At 40.5% G+C, this 14,939-nt stretch overlaps 2 non-coding genes and 1 pseudogene across 2 annotated transcripts; 2 read left to right on the plus strand and 1 right to left on the minus strand.

Moving 5' to 3' along the window:
• Nucleotides 1–14,939, plus strand: part of LOC138242516 (zinc finger protein 271-like) — a 681,240-nt pseudogene that overhangs the window by 349,900 nt on the left and 316,401 nt on the right.
• On the plus strand, nt 9,391–9,464 carry trnat-agu (transfer RNA threonine (anticodon AGU)). The gene has a single exon. It is a non-coding gene; the product is annotated as a tRNA-Thr (tRNA).
• trnal-aag (transfer RNA leucine (anticodon AAG)) lies at nt 10,448–10,529 on the minus strand. The gene has a single exon. It is a non-coding gene; the product is annotated as a tRNA-Leu (tRNA).

The following is a 14,939-nucleotide window of genomic DNA, read 5'->3' on the forward strand; positions in this document are numbered from 1 at the left end:
GCTCCACATGGGTATGCTTTGTAACGCATTAATCTGTGAAGTAAACTTTTTTTTTCTGTTTAATGAATTTCATTCCTCGGTTTGTCGCTCTCCTCCTCCAACTGTTATAAATCGCCTCTCTTCACAGCCTGTTTTTTTTGGGGGGGAGATGTTATATTTTTATGAAAAGCCCTCCGGGCTCCGGACAGGAGTTTCCTCCAGCAGAGACGCGCTCTTTTTTTTATTAAACGTATAGAATTTACAAATATAACTACAACCAGAGGATCAGAAACAGGTACAAGAGAAAAAAACACAACAGAAAAAAAACATTTAACCACCAGAGGTAATGAAGTAAATTATGTGATCAAATTGTATTTTTACATATATGTTTTCCTGGCTTTATTATTTCTAAATTATTTAGAGAATTTAGTGTTTCAACATGCATGCATTTCCTGTATGAAATAAAAATCAGCACTCACTTTTTTACAGAACAAAAAAGACGCTTTTCTTTTTGCAACATTTCGAGTACCTCTGGCATTTATAAAAAAGACACAAAAGCAGCAGAGACGCGCTCTGCTCTGTCAGAATAAGCGCTGTGACGTCACAGACACCAGCCAGAGTGCCGGGATCAGAGAGAGAAAGAGCGCGGGAGGGGCACGGAGCGCACGGAGAAGAGTTATTGATCACTTATCTATCGACAACCAATTATTTCAACTGAAGAACCGTAGAAAGATCGATTAACTTCACCGATTGGTGAGTACTGATTCTTTTCTTGATCCTGTTTAAATATCTAAAAAACAGTTAATAAATAATAATAATAATAATTGCTTACACTTATATAGCGCTTTCTGGACACTCCACTCAAAGCGCTTTACAGGTAATGGGGACTCCCCTCCACCACCACCAATGTGCAGCATCCACCTGGATGATGCGATGGCAGCCATAGTGCACCATAGCGCTCACCACACATCAGCTATCAGTGAGGAGGAGAGCAGAGTAATGAAGCCAATTCATAGATAGATAGGGTTAATAATGTTCAATCCGAAATTAAACAATGATTATTCATATTATTATTTAGGTAACTGTATCCTAGAGCTAGAAAATGATATTTCAAGTTCATAAATGTATGTAAGTAACAGTTTAAATGCATTTTTCCAGTGTTTATAAATCATAAGAATGGTAACCACGGCGACAGGCGCTCCGTCACTGCACGCATTTAAGTGTCTCGCATTTGTCACAGAGAGCAGTGTGACGTCACGGGCAGCAACTAATACTAATATCAGTGTCTTCATGTTAATATTAGTGAGAGTACAACTGGTAGTTTTAATGCTAGTGTCATGTGAGTATTAATGACAGTGGCACTACTGATTGTTTTAGTTTTAATGTTCATATTCATGTTTATATTAATTATAATTATAGTGTTACTGTTAGAGTATTAACACTAGTAGTAATGTTAGTTTTAGTAACAGCATTGCTGTTATTATTAGTAGTTTGTGTCAGTTTTAGTGATAGTGTTACTGTTGTAGTATTAGTAGTATTTATATTTGTGTTAGTTATTGTGTATCTGTGGATAAGTGTGTTTGTGGTATCTGTGCGTGTGTGGGTGCATGTCTGGAAGTGTGTGGTGTCTGTGCATGTGTGGGCTGTTAGTGTGTGAGCGTGTGAGGTCTCTGAGTGTTTGGTGTCTATAAGTGTGAGTATGTGTACTGTGAGTATGCGTAGTGTCTGTTTCTGTGAATGCATGCCTGTGAATGTGTGTGTATGGTGTGTGTCTGTGAGTGTGTGGTGTCTGTCAGTGTGTAGTTTTATATTTGTAAGTGTATGTGTGGGTATGTCTGTTAGTGTGTGTAGTGCCTGCGTCTATGTGAGTATTAATGATGATAGCATGTGTGAGTGTATATATGTGAGTGTGTAAGTGTCTGATTGTGTGTATAAATGTGTGATGTGTCTGTGATTGTAAATGTGTGTGAGAGTGTAGGTGTACAGTATATCTGTCAGTGTGTGTGAATGTGTGTGTAGGTGGGCTTGGGTTCCACTGATGTGTCTGACAGAAGTGACCCATCAACAGGTGTTGAGTTCCAGAGCTACTTGCAAATAAAAACACTTTCTAGAGTCCAGACCAACGTCCAGAGAGCTGTGAGTTCTCTGTTTTTATCAGTATTAGTAATAATGACAGAAGTAATTCCCACGCAAATGATTATTAACCAAGACAGACATCAGAAAATATTGCCTTTGCAATGATGTCACTCCTCTTCTTCATAAATTTTCTTTAATGACAGGACATTTCTGTGTCTGAGTGTCTGCTGCAAATAGTGCGACAAGCCATTTCTCTCCAATATTTTCTGGTGCGGTTATTTATCGCATACAAAATATTATTCTCATTAAGAATATTTTACCTGCAAAGTCACAGTGAAACTGCTACGGCTAACAAACTTTTTATGAGTGGAAAACATTCAAAAGACTTAATGGCTCCAGGGGAGGCTTGAACTTATAACCTCAGCATGACTCCACTGTGCACAGCTGTATAAATAACACAGCCTCAGGGAGAGGTGGTTAGACAAGCAAAACAGCTTTGCAAATAACATGAAGCGACATTGTTTTGTGTCTATCTGCTCACGAATTTCGTTTCATGTGCCTTAAGCTGTGCAATTTGTATGGTTGTTGAATGAGATTGGTTTCTTCAAAAGCCCGGTCAATTGTTAGTGGAGAGCTTGCCACGCACACCTTCATGAAGACTCTCTTTGAGATGATTACACCTTTAATTGTCAAGGCGCCCCCTTTGCATAGAATAGTAGCACCAACACTAAGAGAAAGGATGAGAAGTGGCTTTTATCAAGTGATTGCAGTGTTTGTTTGACTGAGGATCCTTGTGTGCTGAACTGGCCTCTGGAGAAGTGTAGTGCAGTAAAATAGAAGACTGTCACAGAACAGAACAATACAATTACAATCTTTTATGTAATATATTACAGTAAATACTACTGGTGAAACACAGTTTTTATAATGGTGAAAACAGGAGCACCTTCTCTACATTTTTGACTGAAATATTTAAACGACAAGAAATACTATCACTATGCAATTCATTAATGCAATTGAGCTCCTCTAAATGTTCTAGTCTGATGAAACAATGCATAGAATTAGGTGACAATATCGGAATTAATATCGGAAAGATAAAGTTTTAGCAACAAAAATGTGCTCGGAAATATTTTACAAGAAAGAAACCTTACATTCACCTTAAACAACATTCACCCTCTACGTTAGCAGAGAACAGTAGAACAGATAGTTAGTGTCACTGGACACTACGTCACAGAGGCGGATCTCTTCTCCCTCATTATGCAGGCTTACCCACTCATGATGAACTGTCCTCCAGTGATAGTCAGCTGCCATCACCGACTCAGACTTCAGACTCAGTTCATTTACATATTATACCTTAATTGTACCTGCCACTGCATTACAATAATTTGATCAAAACAACTGCTAAACAAACAATTATCAAATATTTCTTTCCTTCTTTTAGCAGATAAAAAAGAAGTATTTATTCCTTTCCTCTCCTACCAGTCTTTGCAAGCCACCCAGTTTTCTCTGAGCCAGTCAAGGCTAACTCAGCCGAGCACTCTAAAGAGCTGGATTGAAGCTCCAGACTCTTTGGGGATGTAAGTTGGAATCCCACTGCTGCCAAATATCTCCAACTATCTCTGTGTTAAGAAGCACTTCATTTTTTGTTGTTACATCTCTGTTATTTAAACCAATTTCAGACCAATACATTTAAATAACCACACTGATCTTACAGCATGGCATTGTCTGGCAAAAAAATAACATGACACCTCCTTTCAAACACACATTTTCTACGGAGGGAAAAGGAGAACTCGTGCCATTCAACCTTATAGCGTGATGTCATTTTCTCACGCTAATTTTTGGATGCTTGTGATCGAATCTATGATCCTTATGAGTGCGCTCACCCTCCATAAAGGTACCACAGATATAATGTGCCACATTTTTAGAGAATTGCTTTAAATACAGGTCAGAAGAAGGCGACAAAATGTCCGCTAGGCAGTTCAGCGATGTCAACTGTGTTCTCTGTTGTTTAGGTGTAGAGTGTCAGCCGTTACAACCAGGAACCACACAGTTTCAGGCATCAAAAAGACTTCCCCAAACCCTGATCCTGTCCTTACTCCGATGATGGCATTCAGACATTTCCTGCAACAAAGCGATGATATGGTCTTCAATAACACACATGAAAAGCTTGTTCCCTACCCCTGCAGTCCTTCTCAAAGAAGGACCAAGTGTGCTCAGTGTTAAATGCACTGTTCATTATTAATAATAATAATAATAATAATAAACTTTACTTTATATAACACCTTTAAAGGTGGCTTCTCAAAGCACTTTGCAGAATGAGAACAATACAATGAAAAAATACATAAGATAAGCAGGATGAGAATACACAGTTAAAGGAGACAGTAGATGGTGGTACTAAATACAGTAGGAGCAAAGGGGTAAAGAATAGTTAATTAAAGGCTCTTCTAAAGAAGGAGGCTCTGAGTCTGGATTTGAAGGAGTTTAGACAAGGTGACTCTCTGATATCCTTGGGGATAGAGATCCAGAGGTTGGGGGAATAACCGGAGAAGGCCCTGTCACCCGTAGAGCGTAGACGGGCTTGGGGGACAGATAGGAGACCAGAATTAGAAGAGCCAAGGTTGCGATTAGGGGAGTAGGGCAATAAGAGCTCAGACAGGTACTGAGGTGCCAAGCCATGGAGAGGCTCATAGGTGAGCATGAGGATTTTAAAGTCGACATGAAACTTGACAGGGAACCAGTGCAAGGACTACAGGATAGGAATAATGCGATCACCGACCAGGTCCAGTGCTAATTTCTCCCTTGTGGCCGCTTGTTCATTTTCGACTGTCGACTCATAAGAAGTCCTCTATTTGACTTGATCAACACCAATCCCTAGAGGATTTCGAAAGTCTGAATCAAAATAACATGTGACTCTGGGTGGACTCCAACCCACAACCTTTGAATGACTTAATTCTATTAACATCTAGAAGTCCAACACGCCCTCCATTGTGCCACAGAGCCAACACTTGTGCTAAAACATAAAACACCTGCAGAAAGCTGTAACACATGCATATCCTTTCATCCTTAAATTGAGCTCCATAAATATTGGCAGTGATTGGCCTGCTGTTTATGAATAGATACCACTGGGATTCACACCCAGGATCTCTTGTTTTTTAGTCAGGCACACTAACCAGCTAAGCCAAGGCACCAAACATGCAAAATGTTATCTACAGCTTCAAACATCTGTGAGAAACAGGCAGCTTTGCAGTGTTACACCTGCTGGCTCAAAAGGTTAACCTTTTCAAAGATGAAGATCGGGAGAGGATTTCTTTGTCAATTCAATCAAACGTTTCAGAAATGCTGAAAGATTAGTGTGATTCATGCCCAGCGTGGGTTCTCGTTTGCTTACAAATAGAATTAATTTCTTACTCCAATCTACTCAACTTCAATTTTTGCTAATCTTTTGTTTAATTGCTTCCTAATGTATACTGTGCTGATTACTGCACTGTTCAATTTACCAGTTGATTTTCATTTCTTGTTTTGTAAGACAAAGAGGCTGTTCAAAACGTTACCTCACACTTCAGCCGCAGAGGCGCAGAGAGAGATACTACAACAGGTAACACCCCATGAGAAATATCATGAGCATCCGTAAAACCTCTCTACCTGCCCACTCCCCACACCGACGTGTGTGAGGAGGGTTTTAAAGGGACATTTTGAAGTGTAGAAACATTTTATCGTTATGTAATTTTCTGTGCAGTTTGTTCCCCTTCAACTCTGCCCAACAACAGAGGTAATGTTTAATACGACAAGAGTAAAGGCACACTGCACATCTGCAAAAGACCACATCCGAGTTTAGTTACAGCAACATCAGAGATTGGAAGGTACAGTAGGTAGTTTCAGATCACTTTTTTATTCAAGTTTTAAGCAACCCTGAATACCTTCTTAAGAAAAATTTGAGAATCCCAGCTAAATCCAGTACGATAGCTGCACTGATCTACAGTATACAGTTAGAACACTGTTTGTGCGTTAAAAGAAGACACACCGCCCAGAGCTTTTCTAAAACAGGAATTACACATTTTGGAATGCACCCTCCTTTATAAATTAAATAAAAGGTCTGAAGTCTGCTCCAAAGAAGAACTATATTCAGAGCTGCCAAAGAAGTTGAGATTTCACCAAGTGACAGTCATTTCCATGTTGGACAAGAGCTAAAGCCCAGTGTTCTTTAATTGAGTAATGTGAGGAAGGAATGTGCTGCAGAAGGTAGTGTGGCTGAGCGGTCTAAGGTGCTGGGTTTTAGGCTACAGTCTTTTTGGAGTCATGGGTTCAAATTCCGCTGCTGCCAGTTTCTTCTATGTTAAGACCTTGCTTCCGATGAGAATTTGATCAGTTAAGAATTTATTCGACAGTCTGTCGAGAGATTGGGATATCTTTCAAGATAGTCTTTGTCAGCTCAACATCAAGGCAGAAAAAAGCTTTAATTTGTCTTCTCAACAGAAATGCTCATTGACCCTTTCAGCTTCATGCGGGGAACAACAGCTGCCGAGATAACTTTTCAGTCAGTGCGAATCGTAGTGTGCTGTCAATTCCATTTAATTTTGCTTTTGGCTTGCATTCAGCTTTTGTCAGTTAAACTCGAATGTTCTGCTTTTTCACACCGAATTGTCAGCAGGAGTACAGTTTATGAAATCTTTGAACACAGCGCTCCATCAGGAATACTTTATCAAGTTTAGAAGAAATTGTGGGATTCTCTGCATGCGTTCACAACGCATACCTCAAACAACAGCACCATTCAATGAGAAATTGATTCTGCTTCTTGCTGTTGTTTCTGTGGTTGCGGTAGTTATAAAGTTGAACGCTCTTCCACCTTCTGCCATAGTATTCACTGGGTCGGCTTCATCAATTGGCTCACAAAGGTCAATTGTGATTCGGCTCCGGAAAAAATCAGCAGCAGTGTCGTTATTTTGTCAGTGGGTATGGCTGTCTTTTAAAACACAAGAAAAACACGGGTTTGTGGATTTCTCCAAATAGCAACAGCAAGTTTTAAACCTGCGATAAACATTCTTCTAGTTGAATAGTTTTCCTTCAAGGAAAAGGCAGCACAACAGGGAGAGTCAATATTTAAAGACTTCAGCATCTGTATTGGATTGCTTGTATGCAGACATCGCTCAGAATCCCTAATATTATTCTCCCGAATTCAGTTGTGCAGTGCTTTAGTGGTTTCAGAGTTTCTTTTATCGACACTGCTGTAGTAGAGAAGTGACATAATCACAAACGCAACCATTTGTGCTGGCTGTTTCACTATTTAGCTTTGTTAACTATCACATGATTTTAACTAATTTTACGTCATCTTCAGGAAGGCAAGAGAGCGCTGCACACTGAGCTGAAAGCTGTGTGAGCTCCTAACTGGGTGTCCTGTGCTGTTACATGCGCTCTCATATAGATTGCCACCTTTAAAGGTGCAATATAATAATAATAATAATAATTAATAATTGCTTACACTTATATAGCGCTTTTCTGGACACTCCACTCAAAGCGCTTTACAGGTAATGGGGACTCCCCTCCACCACCACCAATGTGCAGCATCCACCTGGATGATGCGACGGCAGCCATAGTGCGCCAGAACGCTCACCACACATCAGCTATCAGTGGGGAGGAGAGCAGAGTAATGTAGCCAATTCATAGAGGGGGATTATTAGGAGGCCATGATTAGTAAGGGCCAATTGGAAATTTGGCCAGGACACCGGGGTGTATAATAAATAACTTTATAAAATAAAGTTATTTATTATAATTATTATATAACAAGCTCAACCCCTGCCAACGATTCGGTGTGAAGAAGCAGAACATTCAAGTTTCACAGACAGAAGCAGCACGCAAGCACAACCAACATTAAAATGGAGGGCATTAAAACTGAGTTTCTCGAGAGACTGAGAAAAAGCAATTCATTCCCTTTCATATGAAGTCAGCTGAAAACAACAAAACTACATACAATACAAACAAGAGCACATATAAAATATCAATAACATCGGCAGGGGCACATGCTATAATACAATTACACTTTTTGGAAAACGATTACGCAAGGTAAATAAAGATAAGGTCCGCACAGCTTGTTCTTACATTTCGAAAGAGTCCGTAAATACCCCTTTACGTCTATTTTGAACTGTTCAAACGAAGGACTCTTCCTAGACCATTTCACTTTATACCACGTTCCTAAACGAGGATGCATCTCCTGTTTTAGAACTCTTTTGGGCGTTATGGCTTATACAACACACCCACAGTATTCTAATGGTGGACTGCAGATCTGTGCTATAGTTCAGTCGAATTCGAAGGATCCAGCAATCGTACTGGATTTGACTGGGATACTGAAATGTCTCTTGCAAAACTATTTGGGTTTGCTTGAACCTTTGATAAAAAAGTGATCTGATCTGAAACTACCCAGCTTCCAATCTCTGAGGTAGTTGTCACTAAACTCGGACGTGATGTGGCACACATGCGCCGTGTGCCTTTACTTTTGTAAAAAACTGGTATGGGGAAAAGTTTCTTAATATTTCTTTTGATTAGCATGCAAGAAAATGTGATCATTACCTATGGAATTTCCCGCCAGCGTGGAGCTTGAATTCACAATCTTGAGATTCAGTGTTCAAGAGTCACAGAAGAGGTCGGCCTGGTCTTCAGTTTGCCAACCATAAGCTCCGGCAGTGCTCCTCTGTAAAGCAGATTGTTCAGATCGGTTATGTGGGACGGCACTTCGATACTAAGATCGTTTGCAGCACACGCATGGGTCCCCCCTCCACGCAAAAAACATAGACGAAGGAAGCTCTCGTCTTGGGCTGCTGACTCCCGGATTTAAAGCGCTCTGGGTGCCAGCTAAGTCTCTAACAAGCACACTATAAAGACAGGAATTACACTTTGCTCACATCACGCATGGAATGGCGAGGCTACTTGTTCCAATATTATCTAGTCTCACCTCATATGGTGCCGATTCCTGGTTTTCATTTAAGAAAGAGCACTGCAAACACCGTAAACAGTGCAAAACGTGTGATGAAAGAAGTCTTTTCCCCCCTTTTGTCTAAAGCAGAACACAGCGGAGTCATGCCGAGGATCAAGATTTCAGTGGAGCACTGTCGTCTACATCTTTAGCTACATGAGTTGGACATCCTCTTGTACACGGAAAGCAGATTGAGATCCTCTGACATGAAAAGTGCCAGATAAAAGCCATTTCTCATCCTTTCTCTTAGTGGTGGAGCTATCGCATGTAAATGAGGCAACTTGCAAGGCGAGCAGGCTCGGTGCACACCGAACGCAGATGTCTCAGAGCAGTTGAGACGTGTCCAAGTGGCTGTCAAAGGACAGCACTTTGCTGGCGCCGTGGCTTAGTTGGCTAAAGCGCCTGTCTAGTAAACAGGAGATCCTGGGTCCGATTCCCAGCGGTGCCTTTCTTCCTGTCTTACTGTACAGAATGTATCCTTACGGGCAAATCCCATGCCTTTTAATCCAGGTGAATGCAAGTGTTCGTTTCCTTTCTGGAACAACTTGTATTGAAAGAAATCTATACAGCTTGCGAAAGATGAAACACAAATCTTGCTTATCAGTGAAGAAGAGGTGCTCCCAGCAGGCCAGCTAATACCAGCAAAATTTTTTTTTCACCCTGACCCAGAGAATGGAGAAAAGCGAGGCGCCTGTGGCTCTGCAGTGTAATCAGTTTGCGAGTTCGGCGGTTAGCTGAAAGAGTGGTAAATGGAGCTTGCCCCAGCTTGTCCTTATTCTTTTAAAGCGGATAAAAAATTAACTTCGCCGCCATTACTACCAGCTTTAAAAGACTGCCATGGGCACGGAAAAAAACACACTACAGATGAGTTTTCTGGAACCGAAGCAGAGATTCCTTTTCGAACCAACTGATAAAGCTCAGCCAGTGAATACAGAATTTAACAGAATGTGAAAGCACGATCAACTTTGTAACTGCAACCACAGGAAAAACAGCAAGAAGCAGACTCCATTCCCCATTTAAATCTGTCGTGCGAGGCATGCTTTTTGAACGCATGAAGTAAATCCCACGATCGCTTTTGAACTTGGACAAAGTACTTCCAAGGAGCGCTATGCGCAAAGATTTAACAAGCTCAACCCCCGCCAACGATTCGGTGTGAAGAAGCAGAACATTCAAGTTTCACAGACAGAAGTAGCACGCCAGTACAACCAACATTAAAGCGGAGGGCACACTACGATTTGCATTGACACAAAAGTGATCTTGGCAGACGTCGTTCCCCGCATAACGCAAAAAGTGGCAAAACACATTTAGGTTGAGAGGACGCAAGAAGGATTTTGGTTTGTGCCTTGATGTCAAGCTGAGAAAGACTCGAGAAAAAGCAGCTCCCTCCCTTTCGTCTGAAGTCAGCTGAAAGGAGGTCTCGACAGAAGCACCTGGCAGCGGTGGGATTCGAACCCACGCCCCCGCAGAGACTGGAGCCTTAATCCAGTGCCTTAGACTGCTCGGCCACACTACCCGCTGTGCCCTCTCTCTTTGTCTCACTACTTGTCTGGAGGAAGCCGGTTGGGTTTTGCTCTTGTCGCCCGACTTAGTGGCGTTATGACCGTGGAATCGACTGCACCTGCTTTTTCTGAGATGCTTCCCCTCTCATGGCGAGATCTCGACTTCTTTAACACCTCTGGATAAAGATCTTCTGCGAAGCAGGTTTCAGACCTCTGTGTACAGCACCCTTGATGTCATTTTATTTTTACAGCAGCCGCATCCGGAAAGTTGTGTCTTTTACTTTTTATTTGAACAACAAAACTACATACAATACAAACAAGAGCACATATAAGGTATCAAGAAAATCGTCAGGGGCACATGCTATAATACAATTACACTTTTTGGAAAACGATTACACAAGGTAAATAAAGATAAGGTCCGCACAGCTTGTTCTTACATTTCGAAAGAGTCCGTAAATACCCCTTTACGTCTATTTTGAACTGTTCAAACGAAGGACTCTTCCCAGACCATTTCACTTTATACCACGTTCCTAAACGAGGATGCATCTCCTGTTTTAGAACTCTTTTGGGCAGTATGGCTTATACAACACACCCACAGTATTCTAATGGTGGACTGCAGATCTGTGCTATACTGTAGGTACTGTAAGTGTCGTGTGGATAGTTTCACAAGAATCAGACAAAGGTTTAAGCATCGCTTGTTCTAGATAAAACTGCAAAAAAAAAACAACAACCCATAATGTACTTCTTTGCGGCTCTGTTTGCCCAAATCATATATTCACAACGTGAAATCTAGAAAATAATATTACGTAACCAAAATCTCCAATATGGAAACAGAACCTGTGTAATTGTTGATAGATGATGTACTCGTAACATTTTTACAAGACGAACTACAACATTTAAAAAATGACTTGTATGTACTTGATATCTCTAATCAATCCACGGGTCCCAGCACAAAACGATACTAAAACACATACCGTTTCGCACTTCTTATTAGTTCCTCAAAAGTAATTTGACTGTATGAAATGTATAATATAAACCTAGAAACATATACGTGAGCAGTATTTACGCACTGTAGTATCGGTGTTAAGACTGTAGCGGCGAGGCTTATTAATAAGAAAGAATTAAGTGTTTCTGAGCTTTCCCAATTAGGCCTCATCTCTCTGTTCATCTCTGTGGTGCAGCCCTATTCATGCAGGCTGATTTAAGGTTTCCTTTGATTTAAGGTTTCCTAAACAGCTCCCAAATGGGGATGCACTTAGCTAAGCTTGGCTATCATGGTCAATGGTCATCCATTGGTGCCTATCTGTCTAGGGAGTGCCAGTTGGACATCTGGACTGCATTACTAAGTGTCAGGAGTAAGTGACTCATATCTCACCTTGATCAACCAATCAGGGACTGGTAGGGCCGAGTAACCCACGTGGGACTCTGATGCCCATGGAACTTTCAGCCAATGAATGAGCTGAAGTTCCTCCAGGTAAAAACAGGCAACACAGAGAGCCTGTGAGATTCAGTAAGATTCAGTAGGATTCAGTGGAGAATTCCAGGGCAGGACGGCCCAGGAGCAGAAGGCTCCCAAGGGCAGGACATTCTCGCAGAGCGCCTCCTGACCATCCTGAGACTCAGCCCGGACAACCACGGAACGGTCAGTGTGTCCGAGTGCCAGAACTTTCCTTTGTTCTAAGAGTCGAGAGCAGAGGTCGCCACAAGTAACCAAAGGATCCACCCAAGGTTAGCATCAGCAGCAAGCCTCGTGAACAGATCGGAACTATGGACAACTTAATCATTATTCAGAACTAGCACTTCATCAGGAATGAACCGGTCCTCTTCCTGACTTGCTGGGTCCCACAGTCATCTTTTCTCCTGTGCACAACTGTGCTAGTTAAAGCCAACACTAACTAGCTGGTCTTCAGAGAGCATCAGCAGAGCACCGTCGCAAGCCGCACAGCACAGCCTGGCACGGAGCCAGAGAGTGTGGATTGGACAGCAACAGCCTGCAACTGTTTCTTTGTGCCCGCAGGAGATCTGAATCCCCAGAAATTGGATGAGTATTCAACTTCAATGCATTACAGCTCGAGAATTCAATTGTTATCCCAACCAGTTGATATCAATTTAATTCCTTAGAGTTATGTACTTGTTTTGAGTATCTAATGTAGAAGTTATAACAAAGTTCATTTACGAAACGGTCTAAATGAATGATATACTGAACGTATGTCCTCTTGATATGTGTTACACTTTGTAACTGATTGAATATATATCTTTTGTATTCTGATAACCCTCTCGATAAGATCTGTTAGTTTTACATGCATATTCTATGTATTAATAAATGTATCCTCGTGTATTAGTACCTGTGTGTGTGCGTTGTTTGAGTTATGTCGCATGGTTGGATTCTAAAGCCATCAAAATAATTAATTTTGTGATTTACTGCTACAATTAATAATTGTTCCAGTAAATGCCCAAATCCTACAGAACTGGTGCCTTCAGAGAGCTACATTACATTTAATTTGGCTATGGCAACGTTACATATTTGGCATCCCTGGGCCGGCTATGATTACAAGACATACCTCTCAAATACTGTACATCAAGTTAAAAATATCTCAAGACCGATTCTGGTCATAATGAAACCATGTTTCGTGTATGTTTTCTTTAAAGTACCGAGACCAGCCATATACTGTATGTTTATGTTCCAAAATTAATATCGTTTATGGCCTTCACATGCGTTGCAGTATGCTCCTATTCTTTTTATGCTCAGCTACTAAGATTTCCCTTCAGTGGTAAAATTAGATATGAATATTCAATACTTAAACGGGCACAGTTAAGACATTAAATATACATATACATACTGTATACAGTACAGTTTTCATACGGTAATATGTTTATGTTCCTAAATCAATCTCTTTTATGAGCATGTGAAAGGCATGGTGAATCGATTCTCAAAAATTACTGTACTTTGCATGATTGGAAACAAATGCGTGATTGCGAAAAGCTGTGGTGTTACTTTTACAAAGACGGTCAATGAAAAAAAGAATGTTGACCAGGGCAATACTTTGAGTTTACACTTACAGCTTGTCCAAGGTCGTTCATTATTAATACTATTAGTAATATCTTCGTTAAAGACTTTGATGGCCACAGCTCAAACATGAGAGGTTGAGCTTTATTAGCTCCACCTTGCGGAAATTCCGGATACTATTATTTTGCTTGTCGTATTATAGGAGAATTAACGGTAACTAGCGGTATTTACCGGTAACTCGCGGTATTTACTGGTAGCTTGCAGTAGACTGCGTACAGCGTACCGCAAAATAATGCGGTATCGCCCGCGCATTTTGAATGGCTGCATCTGTACAAGCACTTGGAATCTGTCCAAGCCATACTTTGTCAGGCATTTTGTTTTACTTCAACGGGCATAAAAACTCCCTTGCTTTTAACAGGGCGTTTCATAATTTCTAACTACGAAAATGATTTAAAATGCGACACTTATCATTCAACTAGAGCTCAAAATATCACAAGGATACTCAAGAGCACAGCAAAGACTGTATTAAAAGATACTTGTATGAGATACATGAGAATCCAGGCTTTTTTATCAATGCTTTCTTTTCCGTATACCAGATTTTATGGAACCACTTCAGAAGGGTGTCAGCGAGTCATTCCAGGAATCGGTACTTTAAAGGAAAAATACACACCGGTATTCCATTTCTACCTAACGATTTTAAGCATCGAAGTACTTAACTAGTGTGTGAAATAGCATGTGAAAAAGTGGTAGTTTTAAGCTTTTCTGCTAATATAATATGGAATCGCGTATCTAAAGAATTTAATAATGATATGATTATATTCGTGTACTGCGACAGGGCTGTGTAGGGCTGTTTCGCCTTTCTCTTCATGTGACTTCCCTTGTAGCCTACTGGTCTACATTCCTAATTACCAACTCATGGGTTGTGTGTTCAAATCCAGCTGGTGCTGGACTTTTCTTTTAACAAACTTTTCTTCGAAAAAATAGAATAGCGATGTTATGGACAATCAATTGACTTTTATATTTCAAAATATCACAACATGATCAATTCTAAGTCATTTTTGATAACAATGAATAGTCACCTTCTTCCCTTCTGACAATGGTCCCTGCTTCTGCTTCCTGCTTCTGTTGTGTGTGTGTGTAATAGAGTAAATTTTTATAGAGAAATGGAGGCTGGACAGTATGCGTTACAATATAAACATTTATATTGATTTAAATCGTGTTTTGATTTAATCGCAAACGTGTGTTTAATTATATGTGTTTTTTTATCATAATCAGGCTAATGCAACATAAATTGATACAGTATCTTTGTCTTCTAAGTATCTTAATAAACTTTCAGCATAGCTTTCTACCCGTTTAGATTTATATTTCTTGGGATTTTGGGATCAAACGTGGAAGGATTAGATTGTAATCGTTTTTA

This window comes from Lepisosteus oculatus, chromosome 14, assembly GCF_040954835.1.
Source record: "Lepisosteus oculatus isolate fLepOcu1 chromosome 14, fLepOcu1.hap2, whole genome shotgun sequence".
Classification (NCBI taxonomy): Eukaryota; Metazoa; Chordata; class Actinopteri; order Semionotiformes; family Lepisosteidae; genus Lepisosteus; species Lepisosteus oculatus.